This window comes from Felis catus, chromosome D1 (assembly GCF_018350175.1).
Source record: "Felis catus isolate Fca126 chromosome D1, F.catus_Fca126_mat1.0, whole genome shotgun sequence".
Taxonomy (NCBI): Eukaryota; Metazoa; Chordata; class Mammalia; order Carnivora; family Felidae; genus Felis; species Felis catus.
In genome coordinates this window covers 70,173,956-70,196,832 of record NC_058377.1, presented here as the reverse complement: position 1 = coordinate 70,196,832, position 22,877 = coordinate 70,173,956, and the positions used below count along the sequence as shown (strand labels likewise).

The 22,877-nt window shown below is 43.0% G+C and overlaps 1 long non-coding RNA gene across 1 annotated transcript in view; it reads right to left on the bottom strand.

Moving 5' to 3' along the window:
• Positions 1-22,877, bottom strand: part of LOC123380520 — a 45,477-nt gene that overhangs the window by 2,136 nt on the left and 20,464 nt on the right. Inside the window, exon 2 of the long non-coding RNA XR_006586406.1 lies at positions 2,172-2,240. This is a non-coding gene — a long non-coding RNA (uncharacterized LOC123380520). The remainder of the gene's footprint in view (positions 1-2,171; positions 2,241-22,877) is intronic.

Genomic DNA, 22,877 nt, shown 5'->3' with positions numbered 1-22,877 from the left:
AGATGGAGGTACTTTTTTCTTCCTGTTCAATAACGAATTCCCAGAGCCTAGTGTAGTTTCTGACTGTTATGAACTCCATGTCCGTGTCCCCCGCCCCTCCCCACCGCCAAATTTATATGTTGAAGCTCTCCCTCCCCCACTCCCCACCACTGTGATATTATTAGGAAGTGGGGTCTTTGGGAGGTAATGAGAATCAGATGAGGTTGTGTGGATGGGGCCCCACAATGGGATCAGTGACCTTGTAAGAGTCACGAGGGAGCTCTCTGCTCTGCTCTTTGCCATGTGAGGACACTTTTTTTTTTTTAATTTTTTTTTTTCAACGTTTATTTATTTTTGGGACAGAGAGAGACAGAGCATGAACAGGGGAGGATCAGAGAGAGAGGGAGACACGGAATCGGAAGCAGGCTCCAGGCTCTGAGCCATCAGCCCAGAGCCCGACGCGGGGCTCGAACTCACGGACCGCGAGATCGTGACCTGGCTGAAGTCGGACGCTTAACCGACTGCGCCACCCAGGCGCCCCGTGAGGACACTTTGAGAAGGAGGCAGTCCGCGGCCTGGAAGAGCCATCTCACCAGAACCTGACTGTGCCCACACCCTGATCTTGCACTTCTGGCCTCCAGAACTGTGAGACATAAATTGCTGTGGTACATAAACCATTAAGCGTGTAGTCTTTTGTTACAGCAGCCAGAACAGACTAAGACGGTGACACGTAGGGGACACCTGATAAATGTTTGTCGAGTGAATAAATGGCTGTACAGCAACAGCATGAAGGTGGATTGGGATTTACCCAGAATTCCTCAGATCTAGATGGCCACAGTACCGTAAAGAGATCATAGATTGTGCCAGGCAGAGATGTCTAGTTGTGTGACCCAGGGCAACTCGTTTCATCTGAGACAGTTTCTCATTTGGTAAAATGAAGATAAGATAGCTCACAAGACTGTTGTGGGCTAATTGATATAATTGGCTTTAACCATACTGTGATTGGTCCTAAATAAATATGCTCTATTCCCAAATCTTGGTTTGATGAAGACTACTGGAAGCCTTAAAAACTTGGCAAGGTTGGCAAGCTTTATCCTAAGCAGACCTCGGAGGAAGCGACTCAGGAATTAATCAAACTGTGTTCTATAAGGAGCTCATTTTATTAAAAGTGCTGTAGGTCTTATCAGGTGGAACAGGGTTTAGTGTGAGGGTCAATTGAAAAGCATATCCTTGTAAACAGTTGCTCAAGGCATCGTCTCCTTGAGAGGAATTGGGGGCATGAACTCCCCTTGCCAACTATTTCTCCCAACTCACTGGGAAGTGTTTATTTGGGACATTGTTTATTGAGCTCAGAGGACTGTGCTTTGCCCTCCTGCTTAATGTCTAATAGCCGTGCAATTATTTATAAAGTTTCTTTTGCCGCAGCATGGCCAACAGTCTTCTGGGGCGGAGGGAGGGGGGGTTAGATGGGAAGGGAGTTGACACTGAAGAACTGGGCCATGCTAGGGAGAGGTCCAAAGTTTCTGGGGAAATGAAGTAAAAATGCCATTTTTACCTGGTGCTTAAGACTACCAGGGCAAAACAAAACACAGTCCTCTTCTGGTGCGAACTTGTGAAGGTACATTTGCAGGATGATGTTTGCAGACACGCTGACGTTTGTTGACATTGCAGTGACCCACAGGAACCAAGCAAATTGGACACGGAAGGAACTGACACATCGTATAAGAATCAGAGACCAACACAGCTCAATGAAACCTTAGGAGTCCTTTGTTTTGAGGACGAGAAAAATGAAGCACAGAGAGACGAAGTGACTGGACAAAGGTCACACTACTGATAAGGAGCAGAAAGACAACTCTGCTCTGTGGCGGCCCAGGCCCATGCCCTTCCTACCACATTGTGCTCATAGCAAGGAAAGAGAGGTCTAAAGAGGCTAAGTGACTTGAGTCTTCAATGAAACGTTCAAGACTCTCTTCACAGGTGGATTACGATGACCTAAATAAGTTCAGAATTTAGTAAATGAGATAATGTATATAAAAGTACATTGCAAATTATAAAATATTGCCTAACTATTGGGTGAATTGCCGATCAAATCTGCGAGGTTAATAAATAAAACGGTCTGACCGGGTGGATATACTCATACAGTATTACATGTCTTAGTTCAATGGCAACCAAACATAGCAAAGTGATTTTACCTGCTTCGTCAGCTGTTCCATTGACTCTCTGTTGCCGACTCCAGAGGAGACAACATACCGATCACAAATCTGCACAAGGAAAATGTGCAAGAAAATTAATTTGTACGCGGTGTTTCTCATTTAAGATTTTTTTTTTCAATTATGAAAAGAATGCTTAAATGTATTGAGTACACTGGGGAAATACAACAAAATATAAAAGAACTGAAAATGACTTGTATTTGAAAACAAATACTCTTATAAAGTTTTGGTGTTTTAAAAAGATATTTACGAAGGGCGCCTGGGTGGCTCAGTCGGTTAAGCATCGGACTTTGGCTCAGGTCATGATCTCACCGCTCATCTGTTCAAGCCCGGGGTTGGGCTCTGTGCTGACAGCTCGGAGCCTGGAACCTGCTTCAGATTCTGTGTCTCCCTCTCTCTCTGCCCCTCCCTCGCTCGTACTCTCTCTCTCTCTCTCTGTCTCAAAAATAAATAAACATTAAAAAAAATAAAAATAGGGGTGGCTGGTTGACTCAGTCGGTTGAGCGTCCGACTTCGGCTCAGGTCATGATCTAGCGGTCTGTGAGTTTGAGCCCCGTGTCGGGCTCTGTGCTGACAGCTCAGAGCCTGGAGCCTGTTTCAGATTCTGTATCTCCCTCTCTCTCTCTGCCCCTCCCCCTCTCATGCTCTGTCTCTCTCTCTGTCAAAAATAAATAAACATTAGGGGCACCTGGGTGGCTCAGTCGGTTGAGCATCCAACTTCGGCTCAGATCATGATCTCACGCCCTGTGAGTTCGAGCCCCGCATCAGGTTCTGTGCTGACAGCTCAGAGCCTGGAGCCTGTTTCAGATTCTGTGTCTCCTCTCTCTGACCCTCCCCTGTTCGTGCTCTGTCTCTCTCCGTCTCAAAAATAAATAAACATTAAAAAATTTTAAAAAATAAATAGATAAAAATAATATAAAAAGGGATTTATGAAAGACTACTACCCTATAGGCACATCCTGTGTATGTGGATCAAAACCCCTATCTTCAAATAATAGTGCTTTTTCATTAACCTTTAAGAATACCATAATTGATTATATATTATTCTTTATCTAGAACTATCATAATTTATTTATTTGGCTATTTATCATGTTACCCAATTTTCACTATTATAAATATTTCTGAAGTTAAAACAATACTTGGGCCACGTTTCGGCTATTTCTTAGAATAGATTCCTAGAAGTTGGATTATCACCTCAAAGACTCTGGCGATTTTTAATCTTCCCCCTACAGATCTTCAAGTGCTTTTCAGAGAACGTGACCTATTTATACTCACTCTAGTGCTACATATAAATGTACATCTCACCACCTCCTTGGCAGCATTACTATGGAAAATAGTTGACAATGAGGGAAAATGTAATGAGAAACAGGATATTTATGTGGTCTCAAAACAAATTCCCACAAGGTGCTTAATAACTACAAAGGGAAAAGTAATAACTTCGCGGGAGAGAAACCTTGCAGACACCGCATTAACAGAGATCAAAGTTAGTATCATCGGTAATGGGACAAACCGACGTGGTCCTCATAACGGGAGGCACAGAGAAGGACGCAACACCACTTCTGAGATATTCCGGCCAAAAGTGCATAACCTGAATCTAATTACGGGGAGGCATCAGACAAGCCCAAATTAAGAGACATTCAACAAAATCAATGATTTGGATTTTTCAAAAATGCCAATGTCGTGGGGCATTTAATGTTTTCTAGTTTCTACTAGGATTGAGTTCTGTTCCTCATTATATTATCCGAGTGGTTTTGCTGGCGCAGAAGAAAGCTACTGGATTTTGTTCATTTTTCTTGCATGCCACCATTTGACTTATTATGAATGAAGGTTAAGAGCTCCCAGCTGATCTCTCGCACTTTTTAAAAGATATATCATCACATTGTCTGCAAATAACAGTAATTTCACCTTTTATTTCTGCCTGATGTCATATTGCATCCGATGGAATTTCTAGAACCGCGCTATATAATAATACAGACGTGCAGTATCTCTTCCTGGCTAGCGGGAACATTTCTGGTCAACGTTAGGAATGGAACAGGCTGTCAATATACAATGTTGTATATGAAAGGGGGGTTTCTTTTTTCCCCTAGATTTCTAAGGGTATTTTTAAAAATTGGGCAGGAATGTTGAATCTTATCTGAACATCTTTTTTGTCACCTATTGAGATTATTATACGGTTTTTCTCAATGAGATTGTTGAACTGCTGTTAATATATTAATAGATTTTTCTAACGTGAAACTACCTTTGCTTCCCTGCACCCCACCTGCGTTAGCTGAGGTAGATAGATTTAGTACTTCATTTTGCTATTCTTCTATTTTTTTTTTCCCTTTTGAACTCTGTGGTGGATTTGTATTGTATCAACTTAGTGTAGCTGCTACTGTTTCCAGAATTACCTCCCCAGCACCCCACCCCCCACCCCACCCCCCTCCCCCGCATCGTTCTGGGCCAGCTTGGCCACAAGAGACGACGGTGTGAGAGTGGGAATGCAGAAACGAAACCGGAGTCATGCTCTCATTGCACTCACAGGTCAGTACAGGGCACGAGGCGCTGATGCCCCTCAGTGTTGTCACTTCTCTGCTGGGACAACAGCCTGTCTCCACCTGTGCGGGCCAGCTTCTTCGGTTTCGCTGACCCCTGGACTGGATGCATTTCGGCTCCATGGGAAAGGGACCGATTTCCCCTGCAGATCTCCTCATCATTAAAATTGGAGACTCAGGGGGCGCCTGGGTGGCGCAGTCGGTTAAGCGTCCGACTTCAGCCAGGTCACGATCTCGCGGTCTGTGAGTTCGAGCCCCGCATCGGGCTCTGGGCTGATGGCTCAGAGCCTGGAGCCTGTTTCCGATTCTGTGTCTCCCTCTCTCTCTGCCCCTCCCCCGTTCATGCTCTGTCTCTCTCTCTGTCCCAAAAATAAATAAACGTTGAAAAAAAAATTAAAAAAAAAAAAATTGGAGACTCAGGGCAGTAAGAGATGCAGATCCCTGTCTTGCTGCCCCCACTGAACACTGAGTCCCTCCTCCACAATTCAAATATTCTCTTGGGACATTATTTTTCTCCGCGTACAGTTCTCTCCTGCCGTATAACAAATCACCCCCAAATTTAACAACAAACCCTATGATCTCCTGAAGCGTCTGATGGGTGGGTCTAGGAGTAGCCCTCAGCCAGGTGGTTCTGGCTCAGGGTCTCACATGAGTTTGCAGCCAAGATGATGTGGGCTACACTCATCTGAAGGTTTAACTGAGCTGGAGGATCTGATCCCAAGTTCCCACGCGTGGTTGCTGGCAGGAGGGCTCAGGTCCCTACCCTGTGGCGTCTCCAAAGGGTTGCTTGAATGTCTTACAAAATGGCAGCTGGCACCCCCTAGAACAAGCGATCCAGAGAGGGAACAAGCAGGAAGCCACAGTGCCTTTTAGTCTCAGAAGTCATACACCCTCTCTTCTGCCACATTGTATTCATTTGAAGGCAGTCACTAAGTCCAGCCCACACTCAAGTGGAGGAGAATTAAGTGCTATTGCTTTAAGGGAGAAGTAGCAAAACATTTGCGGATATACTTAAAAACCTCCACACTCCCTTGGTCCCTTTGCAGGATTGGGATGGCAATGGCTTCCCATCACTGCAGGTCTGGAATACCTCAATATACAAGCACTTCCTAAATGCTTGATCACACTTCTGTAAACAGCCTCTTCATTAAATTATCTGTAGATAAAACTGTTTGAACAGAACTCTGCTTCTAGAATTTTAATACAATATATTTTGGGGGATGGTGAGCACATAGCATGGGAATCTCATGGGCATATATATTTATATATTATATATATAATTATTCTATATATTATGTAATTATTATAGAATTATATGAAACATAATTAATATACATGTACATATATAAGTATTTAAAATATATCATTACTATACACAGAGAATGAATATGCGTTTTTCATGTTTTCCTAAATAAAATGTTTAATAATAATAAAATAAATAAATGTGACAGGATGGCTGCTGGTATTTATACCATTCTCCTTCTCTTTCTATGCTCTCTCTGCATTTCAGGGGATAGAAACCTGAGAACTACATTTCCCCAAATCCTGTGCAGGCAGGGTTCTGACTCACAGTCTGTTGGTGAAAAGCACTCACTGGGAGATTTAGAAGGCAGAAGGAAACTATGTTATTCCTCCTCCTGCTGTGCAGTGGCCTCAGGGCCTTTCCTGTCAGAAACACCCACTTGGTGGGAAAGGCAACTTGGTTGGTGTTGGGTTCTTGAGGTTGCAGAGGGGGGGAGATAGCAGCAACTTCCTGATCCTCTGAAAGCTAGCAAAAACCTGAGCACCATCAACCATCTTCCCTAGCCTTTTTTCCCCTGCCTCTTCCAGTGGTTTTGTGTGTGTGTGTTTGTTTTTCCAATAGTTTTTTGAGCATATGGTTTCCTCTCCTAAATCACGTTCTCCGCGAAATATCCAGAGTGTTTCATTTTCCTGACCAGCTCCTGACTAATACAATAATTAGAAGGGAATAAAAAAATCTGAATATACAGTGATTATTTGTCATTTATTTTTTTCTACAGCAAAAAAAAAATCCACTTGGAGAATGCCAGTTTTATAAGCCTGATGCTCTCTTAAAATCTTCTCTCTAATTATGATACACTGGGTATAAATCTTAATTTTATTTACTTTCTTTTCACTCTTTTTTTTTAGGTTTATTTATTTATTTTGAGAGAGAGAGAGAGAGAGAGGGAGCGAGCACAAGTGGGACAGGAACAGAGAGAGAAGAACAGAGAGAGAATACCAAGCACACTCCACACAGCACAGAGTTCATTGCCGGGACTGATTCCACGAACCAAGAGATATGACCTGAGCCGAAATCAAGAGCCGATGCTCAACCTTCTGCGCCACGCAGGTGCCCTTCACTCTTTTTAAAAATTAGATTTGCCAGAAGTTTTGTTTTTATTTTCAGGATCATTTCTTTGATTTGTATACCATGTAAGCTAGAAGCGTATTCAGCTGCTTGCATCACAAAATGAAACTAATTGTGGCTTTAGCAAATAAGCATTTATTTTTCCCACATGATAATAAGTTCGGAGGGGGCAGTGGCTGGCATTGCTCAGCTACTCACCAGTGCCATCAGAGATTCAACCTTGTTCTACTCTTCGGATTCACTATACCCAGCCCTTTGGCTTTTCCCCTCATGTTGGCGGCTTCCTGGTCACAAGTTGGTTATTATGACCTCAGATATCAGAGGTATGCCCAAGACAGAAAATGTGATTTGGGAAGGGGGAAAGCACTAAATCATCTCTGTACCACTTTTGACCATTAAAGCAAGAGGAGGTCTGGGGCACCTGGATGGCTTAGTCGCTTAAGTGTCTGACTCTTGATTTTGGCTCAGGTCATGATCTCATGGTTTGTGGGTTCGAACCCCACATCAGACTCTGTACTGATAGCATGGAGCCTGCTTAGGAATCTCTCTGTCCCTCTCTCTCTCTCTCTGCCTTTCCCCCACTTGTGCTTTCTCTCTCTCCAAATAAATAAATAAACATTAAAAAAAAAAAAAAGCAAGAGTGGTTCCAAGAAGCCCCATCAATCATCCTCCACTGAGCTCTCAGCAGTAACACTTTTCTCACATGGCCACTACTAACCACAAGGGACCCCGGGAAGTTAGTTATTTCACTTTCCAGCTTTTATATGGGACAATGAGACAAAATGAGGTTAGGACTGGAACCCTAAGGAAACCATTCCACAGTCTCCACAACGTCTATCCATTGCACAGTGATGTTTGTTCTGCCTCATGTTTAAGTTACCTCAAGGTAACTTGCTGTTTATTTTCTAAGTTATTCCAAGAAGGAAGTTTACTTGTTTTGTTTTGTTGTTAAATAAGGAGATCACTTTATGCTATGAATTTTCCTAGGAGGATAGCTTTGACAACATCCCATGAGTTTTGCAAGAGTATAGTATGGTATAGTACCCTTTTTACAATTTTCTAAGTATCCTTCAATCTTGCCACTGATTTCCTCTCGTAATAATCGCTTTTTAGGAGAGTGTTTTTCATTTCCATGAGATTGAGGGCCTTACCCTTGAACTTCTTTCTTGATTTCTAGATTTACTTTATTTTAGGCAGAGAATGTATTCTACTTTTTAAGATTTATTAAACCTTTCTTTGTGGTCTAGTGTAAGATCTGCTTTTGTGAATATTTCTCAGACATTTTAATAAAAGGGATAATTTTGCTTATAATATTATATATTATAATATGTATGTATTGTTCAAATTCTCTATAAACCCAGTTTTGTGGGGTTTCTAATTTTTCTACAGAAGTCACCGAAATAATTCTAAAACTATCAGTTTCTTCTTATGTTTGTCATCATTTGTTTCCCTTTATCTTGTTTGATGCTTTGCAATTCGGCACTGCATTTCATGACAATACACTTTGTTATCACTGGACATGGTGGGGTTATGGTTGCCTAGACTTCTGATAGAAAGACCTTGGGGTGCCTGGGGCAACTGGGTGGCTCAGTTGGTTGAGCCTCCGACTTGGACTCAGGTCATGATCTCATGGTTCGTGAGTTCAAGCCCCACGTCAGGCTCTGTGCTGACAGCTCAGAGCCTGGAGCCTGCTTCGGATTCTGTGTCTCCCTCTCTCTCTGCCCCTCCCCCGCTCATGCTCTGTCTCTCTCTCAAAAATAAATAAACATTTAAAAAAATTAAAAAAAAAAAAAAGACAGACAGACCTTGGGGTGCCTGGGTGGTTCAGTTGGTTAGGTGTCCTGACTCTTGATTTCAGCTCAGGTCATGATCTCATGGTTCATTAGTTCGAGTACCACACGTGGCTCCACACTATCAGCTTGGAATTCTCTCTCTCCCTCTCTCTTTCTTTCTGCCCCTCCCCTGCTCACATGCACTCTCTCACCCTCTCTCTCAAAATATATGAATATACCTTAAAAAAAACAAAGAAAGACTGCGTTTCTGAACTGGGCACACAATGACAGAGGGACTGGATAAAGTGTGTGGATTTTCATCTTAGCTCACTTACTCTCTTTGCGGCCCTGAACAAGACACTTAGCCTCTTTGTGCCTCAGTTTCCTCATCTGTAAAATGGGAGAAATAATAGTCCCCACGTCACAGGGTTGTTACGAGGGTTGGATGATGTAGTTCACGCAAAATGCTGAGAGCAGTACCTCACCCACAGTCAGCACTCAGTAAGTGTTGTTAAAGGAGTCAAACACCATAGGCCATTCGACTGAGGTGCCTCTAAGGCCTTGGTAGCCTCGTAAGCAAACCGAAACCTGAGCCGGAGCCAATTCCCGTAAATACCTCAAGGGTAATAAGAAAAACCAATCACAGCCAGTTAGGCTTTCCCAAATAATGCAAGCGCTTAAGCCACAGCCAATCACATAATTTCCTTGTTTTGCTTCTCCATCTTGTCTATAGATACCCTGCCCATAGCTCCTGACCATGGAGTGCCCCTAACCGGTTCCTGTTCAGTACTTCCTAGTTCAAATCGACCTCAGTGCAAATAAACGCTTAAAAATTTTAACATACCCGTTCACCTTTTAACAGCGTTAACTAGTATTACTACCGTTTTCCCTCTAGCAGACTTACTTTTGTTTCTAGCATCAGAGCAAGGCTGGGGCAGAATCTACATTCTCGAGCCAATCCTGTTGGCATTCAAGTTGGTGTTAATTCGTGCCAGATTCTAGCGGCACTTTGTCAGTGACAGTGTGCAGGTTTTTAAATGCATTTTTGACATTTTCTCTTTCTTCATAGACTTTTATCGGGGCGTTGGAAGAGGTTGGGTCAAGGGTTACTAGCCAGCCACCTTTTAAACCAGAACACTTGTATCTAATTTTTAAAATAACCTCCTTCCGTGTGATTCAAGCGAGGTGGAGATTAATGCTATAATTCAGTCGCCATAAAGAAATAACCATTAATGCTCTTTTCAGTCCTGGCTGGGCACTTTCTTAATAGCCTCAAAAGACTGTGAAATATTTCAGAGAATCTTTTTGTTCTTATCAGGAGTTCATTTGAGAATTTAGGTCCCATTTTTTCCACATGAATTTCAACACTATCTTTCTGAATCCTATCTGATCTACTCTCTAAAACCAATCACAGCATCATCTCTAAAATAGCATCTCTGCTCCAATGAGAGCTCTCTTTTAAAAATAATAAGCCTGACAGACATCACGCATTTTAAATTGAACATAGACTGCAAAGCAGCCCTCCTCCATTAGTCCAACTGACCTTTGAATAACCCAGACTGGAAAAGAATAGGTCATGAATCGAAGAAGACTCTAATCCTGGCTGGGGCTTGGTGATCCTATCAGCCCAGGAGTGGAAACAGCAATCGTGCATGACATGTGAATTGTTCTCACAGAACAGTCAGCCTCCTATGATGGAAAGAGCACTCGAGTAGGAGCCAGAAGGTAAAGGTTGCGGTGCCAAACTCATTTCAAAACATACAGATTATGTTACATCACTTTCAGACTCTTAATTCTCTTATTTATAAAACGAGGATAACGTCCAAGGCCGTGCTTCCTCTCAACACTGTCTTTTCCTGCCTTCAAGGGGCTTGTGGTTAGTGGAGGGTGGTAGAGTGGGTGAGCTTTGGAGCCTTGGGATTTGAATCCAGTTCCACCCACTTACTAAGTGTAGAACTTGGAGCAAATCATTGAGTTCTTGGTGCCTTGGTTTCCTCGTCTTTAAAATGGAGCATGATAACAGTACTTACATCAGAGGGTGTTTTTGAGAATTAGAGGAAATAATGTACATCAGGCTCTTGAGCCCGTTCCTGGCGCAAGGTAAGCATACATTAAATGGCATATACCCCAAAAGTGACTTGTTCTCTTTGGGCAGCCTTTGACTTTTTTACCCGAAGCCCATCGTGAGGCCAGACTTAGTAGTTTTCCCTAACTTCCTGAAGTCTTCCCTTCCCCCCAAAAGTCCAGCTCCAAAGGGTTGAGAAACAATGTCGATGTGAATGAAGATTTCACAGAGGTTCAGAGGAACGGGTAGAGTAACAATGGCAATAATAACAACAGCGACAACTAAATTTTATTGATTCTCAGTATGTTTGAGGCATGGTGTTGAGTACTTTCCATGGATGATCTCATTTCATTCCATGCAGACAGCAACTTTAAGCCAACGTTCTTTGGATATTTTCATTTCTCTGTATAGCCTCTTCCCTTTAGAGAAAGAACTACTTTCTGAGGATTTTCTTTCTTCTGCCCTCTTTTTGTCAAGGCATCGAAATTCTCTCTATTGTCCCAAGCAATTCAGTTTTCCCATCCAGTCTCACAACCCACTCAGTAAAACCACGGTGAGATAGCTGGACTGAGCCCTACTTATTCTCTCCTGAATCACAGTGCCCAGGAATCGCTCGATCCATCCCACAATGCCTGCCAGTAGGGTCCAGGAGCAATGGCCCTCGTCACGCCACGCTGTTGGGAAGAGGGTCTAGATTTCAGTCCTGCTCCCCATTTTATCTCCTGTGCCTGATTGCCGAGCCTGATACATAGAAGCCCGTTGGCAAATACGTATGGAATGAACAAACGTACGCTCAAACGAACATAACAGAGGCCGGAAGGAACTAGTGCCTAACAAAGAGTGTGGTGATGTCCTGTGGGGTACTGACTGAGAGAATGCGGAAAATTTTCGTGGAGAGGATAGGATCTGACCCGGAAAGCTAACTTGGGTTTTAATAGGCAGAGAGAAGAGACAAGAATATTTCAAATAAAGGGAGTTGTGTAATACCACAAATGCAAAAGAGTATGCGGTTTGTTTGGTGTAGAGAAGTCATTCGAATAGTCTGCATCATGGAGGGTCAGTGCCTGAACTCCAGAGGTGCCTGAAGCTTCACGGAGGCCAGAAAGGGCAGTCAGAGATGGGGCCAGCAAGCTCGCAGAAGCCAGCTCAAAGGAAGAGACTTAAACACCTTATTTAGGGGTTTGATTTGTAGGCAGAGGGGAAAATCGCCCAGTGACTGGCTTGCTCAGGTGTGCCCTTTAAAAAGATGACTCTGGGGGCGCCTGGGTGGCGCAGTCGGTTAAGCGTCCGACTTCGGCCAGGTCACGATCTTGCGGTCCAGGAGTTCGAGCCCCGCGTCAGGCTCTGGGCTGATGGCTCGGAGCCTGGAGCCTGGTTCCGATTCTGTGTCTCCCTCTCTCTCTGTCCCTCCCCCATTGATGCTCTGTCTCTCTCTGTCCCAAAAAAAATAAATAAATAAACGTTGAAAAAAAATTAAAAAAAAATAATAAAAAAAATAAATAAAAAGATGACTCTGTTAAGGATGGATTAGGCTGTGGGCAGAGCGAAGACGAGGACAGTGGATAGGGAACAAGGATGGCAGAACACACAGGTGAGCGTCCCCTCCCCCAAGTCTTTGAGGGCAACCTCCTCAAGGAAGACTTTTCTGGAGTAGCACTTCCGAACCCAGCAGATTTGGGAATATTTGTCATATGAAATAGAGTTGTGTCTTCCCTATTCTTTGCGAGTACTTTAAACACAAGGTCATGGAAAGGAAGTTAATTAACATAGAAACTATATCAGAGATATTAAATCTTCTAATCAAGGCTAACAAGTCTACTCTAACTGGGGTGGGGGGCGATGAGTATACTCATAAATCCAACCTGTGAGAAAAGAAAGGGGAAGAGAAAAGCACTTTTCAGATCCTGGGAGCCTCTCCATTGCTTTCTGAAGGGTAACCACTTGTTTCTAGCAGGTGCTTGTATCATCAATTCTTTGACAGTCTCTAATACGTTCCTAGAACATGCAGAATTCCAAACAATAAGAAGCCTCTGTTACTTCACGGTGCCAACCTCTCCTTCTGATGTGTATAGCCACGGTCATGTGTCTGCTCATAGCCACTACCTTGTTTTCCTCATAGTTACTTTTTATTTGCCATTGCTCTACCCCACATGTAAATCTCTGGTTAATTCTGGTATCATATAATCGCCATGGAATTCCCCTCCCCTTCTCCCACTGCAATTTTAAAGATCATTTCACGGCCATTTCAATGTAGATTACAAAGACATCAAGAACGGAAGGAAGGAGGGGATCGACATTAGGACACAAGATCGCAATAGAGATTATAGCCATTTGAAATTGATTAGGTATGGTGACGACAAATCAGGAAACAGTCCAAGGCAATCTACATTATCTACTTTGGCTACTGGAAGCATGGTGATCGTATTTGCTAGAAATAGTACTGGGATTTGAGGTGGTATTATTTAGTATTTAGTCAGAAAACCAGGGTCTACCACAATCCTGTTGGCCAGTTTGAGACACGTTGTTCAGTGGCAAAAGCAGCCCGGGGGAGTCAGGCCCAGGAACAAATCAGTGTTGCCGAAACCCATCTTTACATCATGCTCTCTTTGTTGGGAACCTATCATTTCATTCATAACTTTGGGAAGATAATTACACCATGCTAGTAAGAGACAATTTGATGAATAACTGTTTATTTTCTGAGGAGGCATATTTGGTACACTGGCTGCATAATGGGGTCAGGAACACAGCAAGCTGTCAGCGTGTTTTCTATGTCATTTAACTGCCTGGCAGGGTTCTACTTGGGAAATGGAAAATCTCCTTATGATAGATAATATAATACCCTTGGCCTTGCTCAGAAGCCAAACTTTGGAGATAAGGTTTGTAAGTATCTTAATATCATCTGTCAGCCTTGCCTTGTTTCTGCCCCACCCCAGGTCCCGGCACAGCCCAGGTATGAGGCAGGTGCTAACTACTCAACTCTCTATTTCATGGGCCTCAAAACAAGTAGTTAGTAGGGTTATAAGTGTTGAATACCTGGGCCGACCCCCATGTCATTTTCGGCAGACCAGATCTTGGCCCTAGAATCAACACCCTCAATGCTCAGAGGTTTTGAAGAAACTGAGAACATTACATGCAATAAAAGTAAATAAGGAATGAATTTAAAGTCTGGACCAGAAAATATAGGAACTAGCATAATGTTAACAGCTAACATTTTTTGAGTGCTTTCTGCGTGTCTTCTACTAATCTAAACACTTTGCACGGGTTATTCAATGAGCCCTTGCAAAAAAACTTCAGAGGTAAATAATATCTATTTTGCAAATGAGGAAAATGGAACTGGTCAAATAATTATTCAAGCAATAGATGGCTGAGTCAGAATTCAAACTCAAGAGAGTCGGAATCCAGGGTGTCGGCGCTTTACCGGGAGGGATATTCCTCCCTACGGGGGATCCTGGGATGTGCTGCCCAGGTCTGGCACGTCCAGAACTGAAACATTGATTTCCCCGGCTGAGTGTCGTGCCTCACCAGAGTCACACCACCTACCCAGTGTCCTGTCAGTGCAGGAGCCTAAAGGCCCAGCGTCTTGCCCCCAAGTTTGAGACAATTGAGAAGGCCAACCAAGATTCAGAGCTCTCCAAGAATCGGCTGATATTTTTCCTTGTGGCTGCATCACAGTCCCCCTTCTGGATCTGCCCAGTTCTGCCCTTTCCTCCTTCACGGGTCTTAACTGCCAAGAGCACCCTCAGGATACTTGCTGCACATAGATCTCCACCTCAGAGTCTGCTTCCCCAGATAACGTCCTCACTGTGCGGGAATCAGGGAAAAACCACGCTCCAGGGCACACAGAAAGCATACGTGACAGTACCACACACATGCACACACACACACACACACACACACCTGCACACTCACACACACACACGGACACACATACACAGACACGGACACGGACACTAGGGACTCGGAAGTAAGTGAGCCTTTGGGGGTTAAAACACAGATTCCCATACAATTGATCAGAACCATCCTCAGCTTAAAGGGCTAGGATGACCCCCAGCCCCAGACAAGAATTGAATGTGTACATGAGCCAGAGGACCGGTTAAATGTGGACGCACAGAGAGAAGTGCTATCCAACGAGTGCCCCGCCAGGCCAGGGACGTGCCAAACTACCAGACCGTCCTGTCCTTTCTGGGGAAATGAGAGCCTCGCTTTTTCAGGGCCCGATGCCATTACATGTTCATCTTCGTTCACTCACTATTTCCGGTTCCACACTCACCAACACCCAACTGATAACCCAGCTCCTATGGAGCCGGCTGGTCAGGTCTGCACAGTGAGGGGTTCGTGCTTGTCAGGTATGTTGCACGTTACAAGTTAACAAATTGGTGTTCCGATTTCATGTCCATTTCTTAGAGATCTTGCAGGCATGGGTGAGCATTCTGAAGTGCGATCACCTCTGGAAAGATGACAAGCGTAGGCTCTTAACCCTGCAAGGTTGAGGGTCTGATCCCAGGCTGTGGTGAATCCGCAAGACAATACCTAACGGAGAAGCCCCGCAAACCCAGCCATGAAAAGCTTTGTTCTTTTGCGAAACCGAAATAATAACATTTTCAAAAGTTGTAGTCCTTGCCGAGGGAACAGGGAGGCCTATTGAAAGCTGTGTGCAAACAGAAATGGTTTTGATTTTTCACTTTTCCTTTGACTTCTCTAGACCGACATGGTCTTTCAACCAGAAGACACAGCAGCAGGACAATTTGTGACGACTGGGTTCTGACCACATATCAGGGGAGGCCGGGGTGATGGTGCACCCAGGGGGCAGCGTGGGGTGAGGGATGCTAGAAATAGAGCAGGGCAACTGAGAGGGACATTACCCAAGGCCCTTGGACAGTGCGGTGCATATAGAGAACGAAGGCATTACGGGTAGAAGTTTTAAGGTCCTAGTGTGTATCAGATCGGGGAGTGAGGAGAAAAACTAGGAGGAATTAAAAAATCAAAGGCCAGGGAAGTTGGGAATGAGATAGTGTGAGGTACGAGGAGAGACTTGAGCAGCTCCGATGGCTAGCTAGGTGTATGATCTCTCTCACTGCAGTTCCATTTTTATAAACGAATAAAGGCCAGTGCAGTGTGGAATCCTGGATTGGATCCTAGAACAGTAAAAGGACGTTTGTGAAAAAGCCGCTAAAATTTTCATAAAGTCTTTAGTTGAGTTAACGGTCATCGTACCAATGCTAATTTCTCACTTTTGACAAAGGTATCATGTTTACGGATGGTGTTAACATTAGGGGGAACTGGGTAAAGGGCACACAGAAACGCTGTGTCTGCAACTTTTCTGTAAATCTAAAAGTATTCAAAATAAAAAGTTTATTTAAAAAATATAAAGGTCTATGTGCTCGCTTCGGCAGCACATATACTAAAAATATAAAGGTCTATTTGTTTTGGGTTGGGCCTTAGAACATACTAAAGAATGTCTAATTAGGTGAGATAATGGCACGGTGGGTCACGTTTTAAAAGTTCCTAATCAGGGCACCTGGGTGGCTTAGTTGGTTAATCATCCAACTTTGGCTCAGGTCATGATCTCACCGTTCATGAGTTTGAGCCCCGCATCAGGCTCTGTGCTGACAGCTCAGAGCCTGGAGCCTGCTTCGGATTCTGTGTCTCCCTCTCTCACTGACCCTTCCCCTGCTTGCACTCTGTCTCTCTCTCAAAAATGAATAAAAACATTTTTTAAAAATGTATTTAAAGGTCCTTATCTGTTAGAGATACTTATGAAAATATTTATGTGTAGAAAAAATCAATTACAAAATATACAGGCCTATTTGGCCTTTAGCTCAGGAAGGTTTTCTTCAATGTCTCTTTGATTATTGTTTCTAACCAAATTGCTTTTTAATAAGAAATATCTATAATTCTTGGGCGCCTGGGTGGCTCAGTCAGTTAAGCGTCTGACTTCAGCTCAGGTCATGATCTCGCAGTCTGTGAGTTCGAGCCCTGCATCCGGCTCTGTGCTGAAAACTCAGAGCCTGGAGCCTGCTTTAGATTCTGTGTCTCCCACTGTCTCTGACCTGCCCCCGCTCACATTCTGTCTCTCTCTCTCTCTCTCTCAAAAATAAACACTTCAAAATAAAGGAAAAGTTAAAAAAAGAAATATCTATAATTTTTATTGGATCTTTTTTTTTTTCTATTTTTGTTTTTAATCTCTGCTCTTTTTCTCTAAATTCTGGGAGACCTTCTGCTATTCACTCTCTACATCACTGATCTGATTTTCTGCAATGCTGCATCTGCTTGTGTGTCCTCCTCTGATGTGGATATTCTGAGACTGCATTTTTAGTTTCTTTGTAATGCAGTCATGTCTCAGTCCTGGCTTTTTACATGGGCCCCAGCTATATTTTAATCACAAACTATCTTCCACGGTTACCTTATGCTATTGCTTCCCAGAAGCCAATGCTACTTATGTTCTAGCAGACATCCATCTACCATGACTTTGCAAGACATAAATGGGTACATTTTCCCACTGCCCTTAACGACTGGTCCTTTGCTCTCCAATCTTACAGAGCACAATGAAAACACACTCATAGTAAGAATAAGTACAGAATTGACACTGTCTTTGGAGCTGTCTGTGATAGGTTGTAAAAACTGCATGACTGAGAGTTTGGAATTCTTTTTTTTTTTTTTTTAATTTTTTTTTCAACGTTTTTATTTATTTTTGGGACAGAGAGAGACAGAGCATGAACGGGGGAGGGGCAGAGAGAGAGGGAGACACAGAATCGGAAACAGGCTCCAGGCTCTGAGCCATCAGCCCAGAGCCTGACGCGGGGCTCGAACTCACAGACCGCGAGATCGTGACCTGGCTGAAGTCGGACGCTTAACCGACTGCGCCACCCAGTCGCCCCGAGAGTTTGGAATTCTTGATCAAAATCCCAAAAACTTGTATCTTCTGAGTAATGTATAAATCACCAATAAAGGATACCCCCTTCCCCCCAACTACCTAGCTAAATGTTGACGTTATGATGTTGCAACAAGGCCCATCGATGGGACCTTATTATGAGAAGGTCCTTTACAGAAAATGAGAGTGTGATTACACACCACCAAGTATTGAGTGAAAAAACTTCGCTATGCTCATGACACTTCTATTTAAAAAATTACATTACTCCATGTCTAACGAAGAGGCTATTGTTTAGTGTTTGAGATATTATTCTTCCATAGCAATCTAACTGGACAAGGTCTACCTTTGTGAGGCGGAAACAGGATTGTCATCTGAGAAGTAAGTTCCTTTTGTGTGTGTGTGTCGCCCACCAGAGGCCGGCCCATGACCTGGGCAGAGAGCAAGGCCATGCCCCCCAGACCAGAGGCTCTACTACAGAGCGCTGCAAGGGAGGAGGTCATTTTCACTGAAGGGTCAAGGACGTCCAGGAGACAGGTTTGGGTAAGGTGGAGAGAGGCTGGGGTATGCGAAGGATGGGAGACATGCAGGGTGTGTGAAATGAAGCAAACTTTGGAACCAGAAGGGAGAATAAAAGAAACAAATGTAGAACATCATTTTGACCGTCTAACTTTATGCTGCTTGCACTTTCTATCGTCTTTCCTTCTTTTGTTCTCATTATTTGGTAAAGTTTCTTTAGGAAGTTAACAGCGACTTTCTGCAAGAGCAGTCTTCAAAGATGGTGAGTGGCATCCCCAGGAGGCTAGACAGTGGGGACAGCTGGAGCCCAGGGGGAGCCCCTCTAAAGGAGAGAGAATTTAGGAATTACAGAGACCTTCACTGCCCTACCCTGGGGGAATCTGTGCTTTGCTTTAACGTGGGACCAGTCCTGAATTGTTGTTGTTGTTGTTTTTAAGACTTTTTATTTTTAAGTAATCTCTACACCCAATGTGGGGCTTGAACTCACGGCACTGAGATCAAGAGTTGCACACTCCACCAACTGAGCCTGCCAGGCACCCCTGAATTGGTTCTTATGTAGAGCTGTTATTCCCTGCCACATCTCAGGCTTGCTCTCAACTACTGTTTCTGCCCTTTCCAGAACCCCAGAGGAACCCATGTGCCTGCCAAGAAGTGGTCTTCTTGCTTCCTGAGCCACCAATAGTGGAAATCACTAAGATCACCTGAAACTCACGGACCTTCCTGTCCTTTGCTGGATAAAGGATTTGCTTAATTAAGGAAATAGTTCAATACGTTTTAGAACCTGCTTTGCGTTTTTAAAGCACTTAACCTACCACATACACTCTGTTTTTGCAAACTTGAGTCTTAGTCTTTTATTTTTAAAATTTTTTTAATGTTTATTTATTTTTGAGAAAGAGCACGAGCAGGGAGGAGCTGGGGGTGGGGGGTGGGGAGGACACAGAATCTGAAGCAGGATCTAGGCTCTGAGCTCTCACCACAGAGCCCAACAAGGAGCTTGAACTCACAAACCAAGAGATCATGACCAGAGCTGAAGTCAGATGTTTAACCAACTGAGCCACCCAGGTACCCCTTATTTTTATAAATAGATTTGACAGGAAGCTACATTCTCAGAATAAGGATTTCAGCCATAGACTGGGAACTTTTCTTCACTCAGCCACAACTTCTAAATTATTCTCCAACAAAGCTGAATAACAGCAATTCAGGCTCAGGATTTGGTGCCCACCCCTGTCCTCACAGTAAAATCCCGGAAGGAACTGCTAATATTTATAGAACCCTTGCTCTTTGCCAGACACCATTCTAAGTGTTTGGGGTGCAACAATAAAGAGGGTGTTTTAATGAAGAGAAAGACAAGAAGTAAACTTTGGAGTTAAATAAAACTTGCCCAAATCCCCACTCTGTCACTTGCACGACATATGTAATTTTGGTCAAATTTCTTAACCATTGTATGTCTGTTTCCCTATCTGTAAAAGGGAACTAATAGTAATACATACTCTCCAGGGTGTTTTGTGAAGTTTAAGAGACATAACGGATGGAAGAAATGCCTGGCACATAACCAGGGTCCTTCTCCTTTATTCCTTCCTGATGGAAGCATAAGTGTAGCAGAATGTGTATCATTTGACCCATAACACTACAAAATGCAACGGTTAGTTTTCTACCTTCCAATAAACAGTCTCATTAATTTTCTGGCAAAGAGAGGAGAGTAGGGCTGGCAGCTTACCAGGGCTAATGGAGTCTTTTTGTAGGACTCCGTGGCTTATTGTTGATGAATGAAACTCTTACCCACCATTATTTTGCAGGGCAGCACAATTATGAGATTTCAACACCCAAGCGTGTGGGGGGAAGTGTTGATCCCAGAGCAGTGGTCCTCAAACCAGGCTGCATATGATAATCCTCTGGGGAGTTTTGAAATGATCAGAACCCAGGCTGCACCCCAGGCATTCTGATGGAGCTTGGTTGGAGTGAGGCCCAGGCATCTGTATGTTTTACAATGGTGCCGGTGTTGGGATATGAGCCCTCTCAGGTCAAATATCTGATTCTACAAACACTGCCTCCAGATGTGGATGCGGACCGCTGTCGGAATTGTTGCTACTGCTTCTGCCATCATTAACTATATCATGTTGCTGCTCCGTCCCCCTGCCTCCACACGAACAGAGACATGTCACGTTCTACCACTGAACTTTCTCCAGACCTCCTTGCTGCACCTGGCTGGTACATGGGTGGGAGGGAAAGGAGATATTCCTCCCTCCACTCATCCAAAGACCCACCTCATGAACATTTTCAAGATGATTGGTTATTGGGATATGTACCATCTCCAGAGAAAACTCCCACCCCACCCATCAGATTGTGGTCTGTTTCTATGGTCCCCACCAAATACTCAGAGGAAAGCCCCCAGTTCTGTGCCACTTTGAGTCCATACTCCGAAATGAGAGGCATACACAGTTTACTCTGTATCCACTGGTCTCTAAGGATCTACAGCCTCCAGTCCATGTTCACTGAGGAGCTCATAGTTAGGTATCCAGTGTGACTAAGGGAATAATTCTGGTCTACCTGGGGTCATCCTTTGTGGGTTCCCTGCTCTTGTGCCTGCTGGGAGGTTACAGTCTCCCTTTAAATTGCAGGCTGTGTTCATGCGCTTGCTTAAAACTAAGTCTTTAGTACTGCTTTTGTACAGCAGGTTTATCTTTCCTTAGGGTACAGCCATTTTATAATTTCATGCATCGCATGGTCTATTTTAGAAAATGATTTTTAAAAGTTTTCACTATAAGATAACATAAGTTCTATAAAATATTCAAACATGGCAAAGTAAATATAGCGCTTCTCCTCCCCTTACAAATACCACTCCCTAGTATTAACTAACTCTAATTTGGTGTATGATTCTCTAGATATTTCCTAAGGGCTATGTTTTAATACTCATAATTAAAGAGTACATACACTTTATGGCATAAAATATTCCATAATAATTATCCAGTCTCCCTGACCACTGTTTTTAACATTTGCATAATATTCTAATAAATGGAAGGGCTATAATTAGCCATTACCAAGTGTCGGTGGAGTGGTCATTTATAATTTTTCATGATTATAAATAATGTCGTGATAAACATCTTCTTGCATATTTTCTTCATTTAAGATAATTTACTTTCGTTTAATTCCCACAAATGAAATTACTTAGGGAAAGAGTATGAGCAAGTTATAGAGGCAATTTACAATTTAATGACAGGAAAATAAGAAAGACATGTAGCCAACCAATGTATTTGGTTAAATAAATGATAGTTTATCTGTATAATTGGATACTATGAAGCCATTAAAAAATATGTTGTAGGAGAACACTTAATATAATGGAAAGATTTCTACTATACATTAAGTAACTTACAAAACACGTTACAGAAATTTCTATGTAATTTGTATAAAAACATGTTTATAATCAAAATATAATTGAATAGAATTTATGTGGAAATACAAAGGCCCAAAAATAGCCAAGACAGTCTTAGAGGAGAACATAATTGGAAGGATTACTTTACCAGAAATCTGAACGGGCAAGATAGGAAATACTTTAGGCTTTGCAAGTCATGTGGTCTGTCACAACAACCTAACTTTGAAAGCAGAGAGATGATATGCAAATGAAGAGGCGGGGCTATGCCAAGACACCTTCACTTGTAAAAGTAGACCTCTGGAATTCAGAAAGGGGGCCGTGTGTGTGTGTGGGGTGGGGAGAGAGAGAGAGAGAGAGAGAGAGAGAGAGAGCGCACAAGCTGTGGCAAAAGGGGTGCTGAAACAGAATGGAAAAAGATGTTTTTTTAAAAATGAAGCATACAACCCAAATTGACTCCAATATTTTTAAAAAATGAGACTTCATTCCTACCTCACATCCTACATAAAAATAAATTCCTGGTCAATTGTAGCCATAAATGTGCAAAATCAAATGATAGAGCTTCTAGAAAGTAATATAGGCAATATATATATTCATGACTTTATGATAGAGAAAGATTTCTTAGGTAAGACACAAAATGTACTGACTCTGAAGGAAAAGATTGGTACATTGGGCTATACTAAAATTTTGAACTTTTTCTTTATCAAATGATATTGCAAGTTATGGTCTGGGAGAAGATATTAGCAACACGTACGTGAAAGGGCGCACATATCCAAAAATATTAAAAAAATGGCTACAAATCAGGTTTTTAGAAAAGAAACAGAAAATCCAGCAGTAAACCAGGCAAGAGACTCAGACACTTAACAAAAAGAGAATATCCAAATAGTCAATAGATATCAGAAAGAGGTTAAACTTCATTAGTTATCAGGGAAAGGCAAATCTGAAACATATGATGTAATCGTTAGAATATCATAGAGCCAGACAATGTGGGGCAAGTACTGAAATGATACCCAAGCACTGGGTGCAGTCCCTTTGTGGAAATCGACTAACGCTCAGCACATCTGTACCTGTGCCCCAGTCATTCCGTTCCTAGGTTTATAGCCCAAAGAAATGTGTACGCGCGCACATCAAAAGATACGTACACAAATGCTCACAGGGACACTCCTCAAAACAGCCTCCAACCAGAACCAGCT